The sequence below is a fragment of the Parus major genome, chromosome 2 (assembly GCF_001522545.3).
Source record: "Parus major isolate Abel chromosome 2, Parus_major1.1, whole genome shotgun sequence".
Lineage (NCBI taxonomy): Eukaryota > Metazoa > Chordata > Aves > Passeriformes > Paridae > Parus > Parus major.
Window position 1 is genome coordinate 138,213,819 of NC_031769.1, and position 13,758 is coordinate 138,227,576.

Below are 13,758 nucleotides of genomic sequence, written 5' to 3' on the forward strand. Positions count from 1 at the left end.
GCCTTCCTTTAGTACAGGCTACTCCATAAATGCAGTATTGGAAGAACACTGAGGAGGAGCTGGCTGCTAGTTAGCTGTGGTATGCATGAAAGGACCTTAAATGTATATTTATAATGTGCACCATTCATGAGTAGCTGGCACATTAACCTGAGTCCTGCACACTGCTGCTGCTGTTTCTGTTTAAAAAGGCTGCAACATCATCACTATTAAAGAAGAGTTATAGATAGCAAAAAGTAGTGGTTTGGGAGTAGATGCTTTTTTCCTCAGCAGTTTAATTTTTTTTTTTTTTTTTTTTGCTTGTCCTTCCTTCATACCATTCTTCCCATTTTAGAAATGCCTTTATAAAGAGATCCACCCTAAATGTGGGGTTGATATCAAGCATTGACTCTGGGATGGATGTGCCTTCACATTTCAAGCCTTTCTGTCAAAGATGTCTAAAGACCAGAGCATCAGAGCCCTTTACAGGCTGCAGAATTCAGATGTGGAATATTTTGCAGGTTAGATGTGTGATGTCCACATGGCAACACAGTTATTGTAATGGGGACTATATGTATGGATCCTGGATTTCACTTCTTCTACTCTGGCAGCATAGAAGTGTCTTAAAATAGTTAGGAATATGAAAGGACCTTTGTTTCAAGTAAGACTGAAGCTCTTTAACTGACAAATCGTTTTTCTTTTAGGGCACATAAATAAAAAGAAACACTGGTCCACAGTAACACTCACAGCCATGCTTTCAAACACAAACACCTTGCCTGGATACTAAAAGGAATTAAAGAAATTCTGAAATTCACCAGAGAATCTGCTTGTCTTCATGACTCCTCTACTAAAACCTCTCCTGGGACAGAGAAGCAGCTGTCTGTGCTGCTCTGTGGTGATGCCAGCCTACTTGCCACAGGCATGTATCACTGGGCACATTGTTAGCTGGAGAAATATATAAAAGGGATCAAAGTTTGGCCAGGCTGGGAATGGCACACCCAGGTATGATAATTCAGAACCACATTTGAAACACTTGTATTTTATACAAAGACAGGCTCCCACAAATTTCTAAACTTTTAAAGGCTTTCAAGATGTAACACACCTTTACCTCAGAACACCAATGTCCAAAAGCATATCTTAAACTAAGATTTTTGGCTTGTGTAATTTTTAAGATGTATTTCTCCCTCTGAACTAAGCTTTTCCAATAATCATATTATTCCTGTTTACAGCATTACTTGCTCATTGGTTGTTCAAGTCTCTTGAAGTCAAAAACATTTATCCTTTCAATTTCTACAGCAGCACTAATACTTATTTACAATTTTCTTGTGGTGACAGTTTCTTGAAATGCAATCTTTCATTTTTGAATAGGGCTGAATAGAGAAGCCACATAATTAACACACACATTATTACACTCAAGAAAGAATGCCAAATCCAGAGTTCTCATAGTCCATGTACCATGAAAATATTCACACGAGCAAAAAGCAGCCTCAGCTTCTTAATACCACAGCTATAAACTACAGTTAACACCCCAGTTCCTAGCGTGGGAATACAGAAATGAGTTAATATTAACATCCAGTAAATGTTAATGTTTAATTTGGACCACCTCACCTGTGCTTGTTAACTAGAAAGACTTTAGTGTGTACTTTTGAAGATTTCCAGAAAAGAAGAAGGAAGATAAATATGAAATCTCTGGTATCACAAGCAATCTAAAGACTGTGGGAAGCTGTTCACAGCTTCTCTGTAGAACCATCCCGCCTCTGTAGCATTTTCAATCACAATTTAAGTTTTGTGATCAGGTGGCTCTGCTCAGTCAACAGTGACTACAGAAACTTTGGGAAACACAAGCAATTACAAGAAAGAGAATAAAACTGATTTTGTCAGCTGGTCCCACAACTCTTTGCTGGACAGCTGTAAATATTAGGAGACAGAATTTCCAGCATGAATCCTGAAGTTAATGACCTGCACTGTGAAGCCCACAGCTTTGCCCCAGCCCTCCCCAACAGCAGGGTGACTGTGGAGATGTGGCTTGGTCATAAGGCATTGAAGATTCTTCTCAAGAGTAAGTGACCTTACACTACCCCTGCTTGCAGGGGTATCCCTTGTTTGTAGGGTGTGTCCTGGGAAGAGGTGAGGAGGGGAATGATGTTTGCCTGTGTCCTGCTCTGAAGCCCTCCCCAGTGAGAAGGGCCATGCAATACACACAATTTTCAGCAGTTTTTAAACCTTACTGGGACCATAGCTGCCTCACTGATGAGGAATGCTGGTCTAAGCAACACTGCTGCTATTTCAGACCTGAAGAAGGATCTGTGTGCCTGAAAGCCTGTCTGTTTTTTCCCAACTGTAACAGCTGATCTAATAAAAGATACTGCCTTTCCTTAAAAACCTTGAATTGCATCACTGTTCCCTTATTTTGTAGGGTTTGGATCAGACTGTAACAGCTGATGCCATGCTGTTCAACAGGCACTTGGCACTTCTGGAAGGTGTCACAGAGAACATGCTGTCCTGTAAATGGTAATAGCAGATTTTACAAAGGAAGAAGAGATATACCAAATATACCATTAGCCTACAGGGCCCATTCATCACAAATCCGCATGAGAAATTAATCCAGATCAACAACTGTTATACCAAGCATAGGTACAATAACAAATTACAAATCAAAAGCAAAAAACATGCTGCTTGTGGGCAGATAAGTGAAAGATTTGTTCATGTTTTAAAGGTTTTTAAAGGTTTAAATATCCGACATAAAGATAACATGAAATACCTGTGTAAGAGTAAATTTAAATACCATTTGAGATACATTTAAGATGCATGGTTTTAGATAATGATTAGGGTCAATTCCTTAGCCAGAATTTTGCAGAATTCTGACACTTGCACTACAGTTTCTTCACTCCAGTTCCCACCTGCACATGTACAATTTAAAGTGCATTAATCAGTGTTGCAGAGAAGTAAAATCACCATCCACTCTAAAAAACTTTTCAAACTCAACCCTTTTTCAAAGCCAGAATTGTTAGATCAACTCTAGATGAACCACAGAAAAATCAGTACTCTACAACAAAATGAATCAGCAGATATTTTTCTGGTGTTCTGGGCACTGCTCAAGTACCTCCAATCAACAGGTACCAGTGTTCCCTCTATGTGTCACTGGGGTCACCGCTTACATTCCCAGGTAAAATTCCACTTCAAGTCAATGAAGCTATAAATGTTTTTACCAGAAGAAAACTTGATTTTTTTGTTTCCTAGACATACTGTGCCCCTAGATCAAAGTCTTAAAGCACAAACTTGAAAAGAGAGAACATTTTTCTAAAAAAATAACCCAAGTGCAGTGAAGAATCATTTTTGCTACTCCAAACCTCTTTGCTCCTCATTTACTCACCCCTTTAAGTGGAAACACCACTTTTTCCTGTATGCATGTCTTTGGTTTACCTTTCCAAATTCAGAAAATATTTCATGTGCTGCAGGGATGAAATCTAATTTTGTTGTGTATAACAGCATGATGGCTGGGCTTGGGATGACACTGGAGGAGACCTGTGTTCACGACTTGCTCAGACACAGACTTCCCCCGCAGACTCAGGTTTAGTGCTCTGTGTTTCCACACGGACACTGCAGTCTCTGCTGGGGTGCCAAGTGCTGCTGTGACACACACAGTGGCAACAGACAGCAATGTGGGGGCAGACAAAACGTGTGCAAGAACAGCTGCTGAACTGCAGCAGCTACAGGGAGACTTGGCCATCAGCCTTTGGCTGACACATCCATGCTGCAGTGCAGGACACAGGCAGGGCTGGGACACGCCAGACCCCACGGCACGAGGACATGCCTGAGCTCCAGCTGCCTGCCATGCCTGTGCAGTGCCAGGCTTTGCTTTGGGACCAGAGCTGTGGTGCCAAGGACTGACTGCAAGCACTGACACAAGCTCAGCACCACCTGTGTGGCAGCTCTGCTCCTGCTGCTTTTCTGGCCGCTGCTCACAATGTACCCTTAAGGAGTAATTCCCCTGGTAGACAGCAGTGCTTGAAAGGAGCCAGCTTGTTGTGCCTGAAGTGATGGGACCCCTGTCCCCTCCAGTGGGTATCACAGCTTCCAGACCTTGAACAGTTTTTACACATAATCAGTTGCTGTAAAGACAATAAGCATCTCAGTGGAGATAAAGCCTTTTACAAACTGTTTGGACCTTTGCTCTGCCATCCGCCAGGTCTCCTTTTCAATAGGTTTGTCTTTGAATTTCAGTTATTCATCTACTTCAGGCTGTCAGGAATGGATGAAAAAATACTTTTAATCTGTGACACAGATAATTAAATTAGATGCCTTGGTCTACTCTGAATACTCTTGGTTTACTCTTATATTTTTGTTACCTCAAAAGGGACATTTTAATTACATTCCCTGTTTAGTAAACAAATAATAAACTGCCAGCAGACTCCACTGCAGTAAGTATCCATATGTCTTTCCAGAGACCACTGTAAAGGTAGCAAGTTTATGTCTACAGTAAGTGGTTTGTTTAACACTCTTTTCTAATGCCTCCTCCCAAATCTCAGACCTACGTTACCCTCTTACTGAGCACAGGAGGAGCAACCAAGAAAGAATTTTCTTGCTATTTTACCTCTTCCTTAAAATCTCTCTGTGCTGACAAGCCAGATTTGACACGGGCTGAGAGATGTGTTCTGCTACGTATTTCTTGCCTTTTCATTGTCTTTTGATGAAAGGTTACATCCATGTTCAGAATAAATTTGATTAATTTTCAGAAACCCACTTGTCAGTTCCTGAAAATAACAGCTGGGACTGAAAAGGGTATTTGCAAGATGAACAGCAGGGAAGCAGAAATACATCCTGCAAACCCCAGCATATGCAACAACGCTGATATTTGTGCGAGCTCATTTGATGGGAGGCAATTTGCAATGCAGGAGTGGGTGTAAGTGACAGCCGTAGGCAGGGGATATCAACACCTCCCATACCACATGCGGATGAGATGTGTTTTGCTGCTAAACTTTGTAGTTTTAAACAGGAAATAACGTGCACGTTGTTTAAGATTTTAAAAAAAGCTAATGAAAATGTGTCTGGTTTTGTTTTTCTCTTGTTTTGACCTCAGTGATGGCTCAAAGGGGGCTTGTGCTGTTATCAGATCTGGACTGAAGTCAATGCACACATGAAAATCCCTCAAAGGGCACACTGTTGGCTCCTGTGAGCAGTGAGCAAGCGATGCACGCCAAGGTACCAGTGCTGTGCAGGCAGCCAGAGGCACGTGGGTCGGGTGGGAACCACACTGATCCAGCCACTGCAGCACCTCGAGCAGAGCCCAGGAACACTGACAGCCCCAGTCACAGGCACTGCTGAGCATGGACACGACACTCATTCTCAAGGCAGGTCTGTTCAAGTCTGAACTCCTTCTCATTTTCCTCTAAAATGACAGGACACAAGCCAACTTTTGCCAAAATGAACACAGTCAAACACATCAACACAGCAGTATTTTCAAACAATGTCCTTACTCTCTAGACTAATGGGATTTTCAAACAGCTCTGGCTCATATCCAAAGACCTCTAAACGCAAGAAAAGTACCCAAGTGCTGTGAACTCACCCATACAAGAATGGCAGGTGATCTGAGACCTTTCCTACAGCCAAACAGTAATGCCTGCTCCCAATTTTGCAATAGAGGTTTATTCCAGAGTTTGGTGAAGTCAGCTGGAAATTTTCTAATAACTCTTTAGACCATGCCCTTGGGAAACCCTGGAGGGTTTCATGTCTTCCACACTACAGAGAAGATGGAGCCAAATTCCTATTGGACGTGCACTGGAAGAGGATGACATTCAATATACACAAATTGAAGGAAGGGGAATTTTGATTTGATACTTGGAGAAACCTTTTCTGTGTGTCATGGTGGTCAAACACTGGGACAGACTGAATAGCCATCCCTCGAGTTACAACGTGACTAAGCAAGGGCCTGAGCAAGCTGCTCTAGTTGGGTCTGCTTAGAGCAGGAGGGTTGAAACCCTTCCAACCTGTGTTATTCTATGTGAGTCTATGAAATACCAGAAAAAACTGAAGAAGTCCAAGTCATCATATAGACTGCCCCTGAGTTAAAGTTGGTTGTATAATTATTCTGTTCACATACAAATTATCATGCATGGATTCCATGAATGTTGCATCAATATTAATGCAGTAGTACCACAAAATAGTTATCACTGCTAAAGGGTTTGCAGGATGATTTGCCTTGAGCCTTAAATCCTCTAGAGCTGTATAAGAAGTGCATCCTTTGTCCTTCCATCTTTATGGAGTCTAACACTCTGTATTTCCATTGTAGAAGATTAAAGATAAGAAACATAAGGGAATGAAAAACCCAGCATCACATAAACTTTATTCACTTTACTAAGTAAAAATATATTACACAACACCATGAGAAAAGTAAAATCCTGATATGTTGTCTTGAGATCCACAGAAACTGATTAACTAAGTACACAGAAATCCAAGTCCAGGGGACTCAAAAAGGGACAAAATAGAAATTAATCTATTTTTGAAACCTCAACTATGACCCACAATCCTTCTGTTAAGCATGAAGCTGGGACTTGAAGGTCCATAAGTAAGAGCTATTCTTCAGTGAGACAGGAGATTATAACTTCCTGATAAAGGAATCTTTCCAGGAAAGCCAAACAGGCACACGAGATGGCAAATGCCCCACACCATTTGTTAGGACACTGATTGCTTTTCATCTTAGTTAAGGTGATCATTGTGATTTAAGAAGTGTGCTGGTGCTTCCTGGTAAAACACATTTTCTTCTATAGCAGTGACTTCAGACCATGACAGCACTGTGTGAAATTAGAGTAGTGGTAATTTATGATGGCAAAGCTTTGCAAATAGCAAAGGTCCACTCCTGAAATGATAGTGTTGAACCAAATTACTTCTGCAGAAAAACCTGCACTTTGCTATCTTTTCTTGTTTTCATTTTTATTGCTTCTCAGAAATTGCCAGGGGAGAACAGGGAAGGTAAGAGGACATTTCATCACTCAAGGGCAGTGGCCAAGCTGTAAGTCACAAGGACAGGGACAGGTACAAGTCAGACACACAGGAAGGTCAGCACAGCTCCACTGGCCACTGAGGCTCATCAGGAGATAGTGGACAGCTAAAGTTCAACTGACCTTCAAAGACTGCACTGGAAGAGGTCACATTTTTAGTAGTGCTCGTAAAAGAGGCACAGGGGAGGGAGGACTAAAGGGAGGGAAAGACCATTAACCCCAGGCTTTTCTAATCAGTTATACTGATTGAACAAATGAATGGAAAGTCTGAAGAGTGGGTGTGAGCACAAACCTGCTGTTTATAAGCAAAAATACCTGTACAAGTGGAGGCAATCTCAAGTACCATAACCTGCCAGCAACTATTTGATCTACCAGCACCAGTGTTTCACAAAACAATCAATCTCTCTTCCAGCATGCTCTCTCACACATTCAGGATAAAATTGAAGATGCTCTCAGCAGACACCTTTGAATCTGTTGTGTGTGCAGGCATAACTTATTTGTGAGGTGTTTGGGCTCTTCACACTGCACGTGAGAGTGGCTGTAAACTTGCTTTCTGAAACACGTCTCATGAACGTATCACCAAAAAGCTGCTGACAGCAACTATCAGAAGTTTAATAAATATTTAAATAAAAATCACAAAATTAAAATGTGGTAGAAACGTACTTCTAAGATGTAGCTTAGTTTTGGGAGAGTGAGCAGCTGTGTTGTCTTCAAAATAATCACTGGACCCCAAAGCACTAAAAACCTAGTGCTAGGGGAAAAATCCGTATTTTTTTTTTAAATGGAGCATTCTCCTTCCTCCAGAAAGCCAGGCTTGCTCTGTGAAAACCCAGGAGCACAGCAGAGTCATGTATCTTCTGCTTTTGTCCATGAGAAGTTATTTTGCACATCAGGGTCAGCCACAGAAGGAAAGGGATTCTACTTTCTGTTGGAGGCTTTGGAAGCTCTACCACATTTCCTGTGCCACTGTCCAAGAACAGGTATTGTTACTCAGTGGTGGGGAAAACTGGTATGCTCCAGGACACCAGGGACAGCCACAGATCCCTGCTATGCCCTGCAGGTTACTGTGTGCTGGAGCTGTTCTGGGAGTAGAGTGTTCTGCTCAAGCCAAGGTGAAGCACTTTTTGAGGAAGTACATCATCATCAGTGGGGCATAATGGTAATTGTACAAGAGCAGAATCCATGTGCAGACACCCTAATTTCAACTTGCTGTCCCTGAAGGGTCTATAATTTGCAATTGAATCTGACCTCTGCTGATCAAATGGGTTCACTTTAAGATAAATGAGTAATAATACCCACTGCCTCAAAAGATACAAGTGTGTAATCTTTCAATCCACTAAAAGTGTGTGGATTTCTATATAGCAGCTCAAGAACACTTTTAAACACCATCCAATCAAATGTTAATGCTGGAGGTGGACTTTTGATTTGAAGGCAGCTTGCAGTTTTTAGCAATGGCTGAAACATGAAAAATGCAATTTGAAATTATTACAGTGTCTATTTGGTGAAGGACAGGCAATCACTGATGTCTACATTAAAACTATAGTGACTGAAATCTGTCCCAGGAGATATTCTGTGCCTTTGTCTACCACACTGTCTTCCCTAATATTCAGTCTCAGAAATAATGGCCCATCATGACTAGTACCTTTTGAAGACTGACAGATTTGACTACTTTACTCAAGGGTCATAATAAATCACAAGTGCTGGAACAAAAAATAGTAGGGGAGCAATACAGAGAGAACAAGATGTTTCATTCTCATTGTTATTATGTTGTCTGAAGGGCAATCCAGAATACTATGTCATTTCAGTCTGTCACTGATCAATATTCAGTAATACTGATAGACTGCAATGCATCTAATGACCTCTAGCAAATGACTGAATTCATGACATGCCTGGCACAAAAATGTGTTACCTTCAAAAAAACAGTTCAAATCTGCATGCTATGCTTCATCAACTGCAATTCTGGGCATGCTGAGAAACGTTTGAAAGCCTTATTAAAAAAGAAAAAATTCAATTAAAATTCTTAGTATTTTCATTTAATTTTGAAAGAATGTGCAGGAGCCACAGATATCTGAAAAATTTGGTGAAAATTAGTCACAATTCAGAATCCAAATCTACCTATTAAGATTTACCACAAAAAATATCTTGTCTTTTTTTCTAATTTATTTATTTACTTAGTTGTCAGCTTCAAAGCAAGTTGATTATTTGAAAACTTTTTTAAAAATGGTTACAAAGTCTGTACCTCCATTATCACAACAGACTGCCACAAACTAAGGAACACAAGCAACATATACCTGGTTTTGGTGGGGTTTTTTGGGGTGGGGGAGAGAGGGGGAGAAAATTAAACATGCACTTTTCATTTTGATTTGTTATTCATATTATAATTATTATTATAAATTTCTTATGGGCAGGATTATTTTTTTTCCCCAGAAATGTCAGAAAGCCAGAAAGTCAGCTGAGTTCCAAGAGACCTCAGTTCACCAAAGAAGTATTCAGTGTGTACACCCTGGCAGAGTGTGGAGAGCTGGGAGAACATCCAGTAGGTTGTCCTGGTGGATCCCGGCATGAGTGGATTCCAGGGTGTCAGTAAAGGCAAGAAATGAACAGCGATTCCACTTAATATCCGATTCACCTTCTTTTAATACTTAATGAAGACAAAACTGAATTTAAAATCTATGCCCTTTCAGAGAGTTCTGTTTGATTTGCCATTTGTTAGTTTTCTAAGGAATCTGCAGAGAGGACAAATGGTATCTAACCAAAAATGCCACTTCCCCCCTGAAAAACTTCAAATGTATTTTTTCTGTCTTCAAGAAGGAAGGCAGAAATCAATCCAAGCCAATCACTGGTTCAGAAATATGAATGCTTAGATTCATAGAATGAGAGCTGAAGACAGAATCATGGAACCATAGAAACATGGAACTGTTTTAGTTGGAAAAGACCTCTAAGAGCATAAATTCCAACTGTTAGCACAGTTCAGGGGCTTGGTACTCTAAGAACTGGTCTTAACATTAAAGACTGAGACAAAGAAGCCTTTATCAATCCTCATTCTTTGTTACTATGTGTTCTCTCACCTCCAATAACAGATGGAGATTCTCCTTTAGACTTCCTTTTTTTGCTGATGTATTTATAGGGACATCTTTTATTGTCTTTTACCACAGCATCCAGGTTAGGTTCTATATGGGCTTTCACCCTTGTAGTTTTCTCCCTGCAACATCCTTCTCACAACATCCTTGTAGTCTTCCTGAGTTCCCCATCCTGTATTCCAATGGTCATAAACTCTCCTTTTTGTCATGAGTTCTAGTCAGAGCTTCCCATTCAGCCAGGCTCATCTTCATCCCCACCAGCTCACCTTTCAGCACACAGGGAGGGTCTGCTCCTGTGCCTTTATTACTTCCTTCCTGAACACTGTCCAGCCTTCCTGGAGCCCTCTGCCCTTCAGGAGTGCTTCCCAGGGGATTCTCTGCACCAGTCTCTCAAAAAGATGAAAGTCTGCCCTCCAAAAGCCCATGCTATTAGTTCGGCTGACCCCCCTCCTTATTTCTCCCAAACCTGAAAACTCATTTTGTGATCACTGTGCCAGGATGGGCTCCAGCCATCACATCACACCATACACACCACACACATCACACCAGTCCTCCTCTGTTCCCACACTGCAGATCCAGTCAGGTGCCTTCCTGAGCTGGCTCCCTCACCAGCTGTGTCACTCCAGGAACCTCCTAGATGACTTGAAAGATGAACACTGCCCAGGGGAGGACAGCCTTTGTTCCCAAGATTTGTCTAGCTTGTTCTTTAAAACCTTTCCTGACAGAAATCATCAGCTACTCCACTGTAGTCCTAGGCCAGTTTCACCATTAGGAAATCATTGCCCATTCTGGAGCACATGCCCCAGCACAGGGCCCTGGGCTTACTGTGAGTTCAGGTATCATTACATGCTTGGGAGATTAATATAAAGCTTGAATTTGCTTTTTTTAGCTAAAAGTAGTTTTAAGATGGTCTTTACTGTAACCCTGCCAAAGTAATTTCAGGAGAGCAATGGTGACAGAGGAAATGGGAAGGTGGGAAGAGTGCAGGAGAGGAAGTTCAGAGCTAGAGGATAACTGCAGTTTGCCACCAGTCTGTGATGTGCTGGACAGCTGTCTCCACTAACTGTGTGGCACACGAAGAAACACACAGCCCTAATGATGCAAAAATAACTGGCAAGGCAGCTTTAATAGGAAACCACTGTTACCAACTGTAGTCAGCCAAATTTCCCTTGGGGATGTCAACTGGGGCTTGAAAATCAGTCTGAGGTTTGCCTGGTATTTAAAATACATTTTTAATTCTTGCTGATACATCAAGCCTTTTTGCTTTGCTGACATTCCATAGTTTCAAGCTTTTCTCTGTGGTTAGGAACATAAAAAAAATGAGAGCTCAGCTTTCTTTACTTCAGAAAATGAAGTCGAAGAAATATCCCTAAAGTAGAAGTATTCAAGCTATAGTTGCCACCTACAGTCAGAATGTGAGCTGCCACTTCCCAAGAGCCATGACTTTCCCAGATCTGATACTGTTTATATTACAAGACCAGGCAAAATCACAGCACAGGGGTTTACAGTAACAACTCTTATAATTAATCTACTATCTAAAAAAAAAAAAAAATCCAAAAACCCAAACCAAACAAACAAAAAAAGCAAATATTGAAGGCCATGTGTTAATAGAAATTATGAATATTCAACAGAGCTACATAAGGAAGACAAATAAAGAATATTCTACTGTTGTTCTATTGGCAGTTACCTATGCTGAGCTTTAAATTAGCCTCACAGGACAAAGGGCTTTAGTGCTGTGCCATGTTATTTCATCTAGATTATTTTAAAATACTCAATTAGGGCCATCAATCTACAGATCCTAATCCTACAAATATCAGCAAATTAAATACTGTAAGATATGTAATCTTTTAAAGCTAATGTTCTCTATCTGTTCTAATTCTCAGTGTATCATATTTTAAAAATAATTACAGCATTAAAGTACTTTCAGAAAATTCCACTGAGATCTGAACATCCTTCTAGAAGAAAAAACTTGGGAAGAATAAAATTAATCTCCAAAGTTCTTATAACCAGATTGCATGCTACAGGTTATACACCCGTGGAGCCAGGATGATTTCAGATTTAAGAATTAAATCTGAAATTTAAGGTTTCAGATTTAAGAATTATCCCTAGGATACATATTTTAATAAAATAAAGAACTTCCTGGTAACAGCATTAGACTTTCAGATCTCTCAACAAACATATCACCTATCCAAAGAGAAATTATTTTTGGCACAAGAGACATACGATCTCACAAACCAACTTATTTGATCAATGGAAGTTTCTTTCCTGCTGTGGGCTAATAAATCACCCCAGCCAGCGAGTGCCAGCCATATACAGTATGAGGATAACTTGAACATCACAGAGCTGCTGTAACTTCTGCAATTACAAGAAAGTGGAAACTCCAAGAGACAAACACGTGTGAATATTACCAACTGACTACACCTAATTCCTCCCTTGGTGTTAGAAATATACACACCCTGAAGGAAAATTTCACTAGGAAATTTTACAAATTATTTCTCCTGCTTTTATTTCTACAACAGAGATAAATATTTGCCTATTCACTGAGATTTCTTTTGTAGTTTGTACTGGCCTAAGCATCTCTATATATTGGTAGAAAAAATCTTAAGTAACTTAGTTTAGTAACACTGCAAAAAGAAAATTGAGAATTATGTATTTCATTACATAGTTATATGGTTATGTTCACACAACCCATTTTGGAAGTAGAGCAAATGGGATTGCACTGGCTATCATATCAGCAGTTTCATACCAAAATTTCTGGATTTTTAAATACCCTCTTCTCATTGGCTTTTTTATTTCCTTAGCCATATGGAAAACAGTCAGGCACAACTAACTATTTGTCAGAAAACAATCTATTAATTAACACCATTCTGTGTGAATGGGCTGAAAATCACATTCTTTGCTTGCCAAAAAAGTTTCCATTTCTGCCTCATGTTTGTGCTCTGAACTAAACTTAGCTACAGATACACAGCTTGACACAACTGACCAAGGCAGAAGAGAACAACTGCTGCCACGGTTTTTCAGAACCAGCAGCCAGTGAGATTTTCTAAAGATAGGTAGGGGGTCAGGAGAGCTTCACCTCTGCATCTCCTAACATTCTTTACTGACAGATCCTTGATTAAACTAGGCAGAAACAGACAAAATCCCAATTAAGACATTTGAATTTGTGACAGAGCTTGAAAGAGAAAAGATTTGAGGGGGAAGGAGAGAGAGTAAGTTACAGTGTTTTTAGGCTTAACCTTAAAAATATAGGGTCTGACTTCAATTATATTTATATCCTTTCAGTTCTACTGACGTCAATGGATTTACTCCTAAGTTATGCCAGATGGAAATCAGGCTAGCTGTTACAACATTTTCATGCATTTAACTAGTGCCTTTAAAGGCACCATTTATTCAAAAGTACATCCTCAGCCAGCAGGCACGCTCAGATAGCCCAGCCAGCATCAGGGGCAGTCAGTGATGGGGAATGCTGAGGCTGAGCTGCAGAGTGACACAAGGGGAAGAGAAAGAGGAGATCTGGAGCAAACTTCATTTGCTGTTATCTGCACAGGCACATAACCTTTGCTGCTGCTGAATCCTGGGCACCAAGCTGATGATGTCTGGGACTGACACAAGGCAACATGGTAACTATTTGCTTCCCTAGAAGAAAAGCAGTCTGAGATCTCTGTTACCTCTAAGAGTGGTATTCTTGTATTTCATTTTTTAGC

General features: G+C 40.5%; 1 protein-coding gene across 1 annotated transcript in view; it reads right to left on the reverse strand.

The window, feature by feature from the left end:
• The window catches only part of SNTB1 (syntrophin beta 1), a 111,645-nt gene that overhangs the window by 13,878 nt on the left and 84,009 nt on the right, over window positions 1–13,758 (reverse strand). The window lies entirely within an intron of this gene.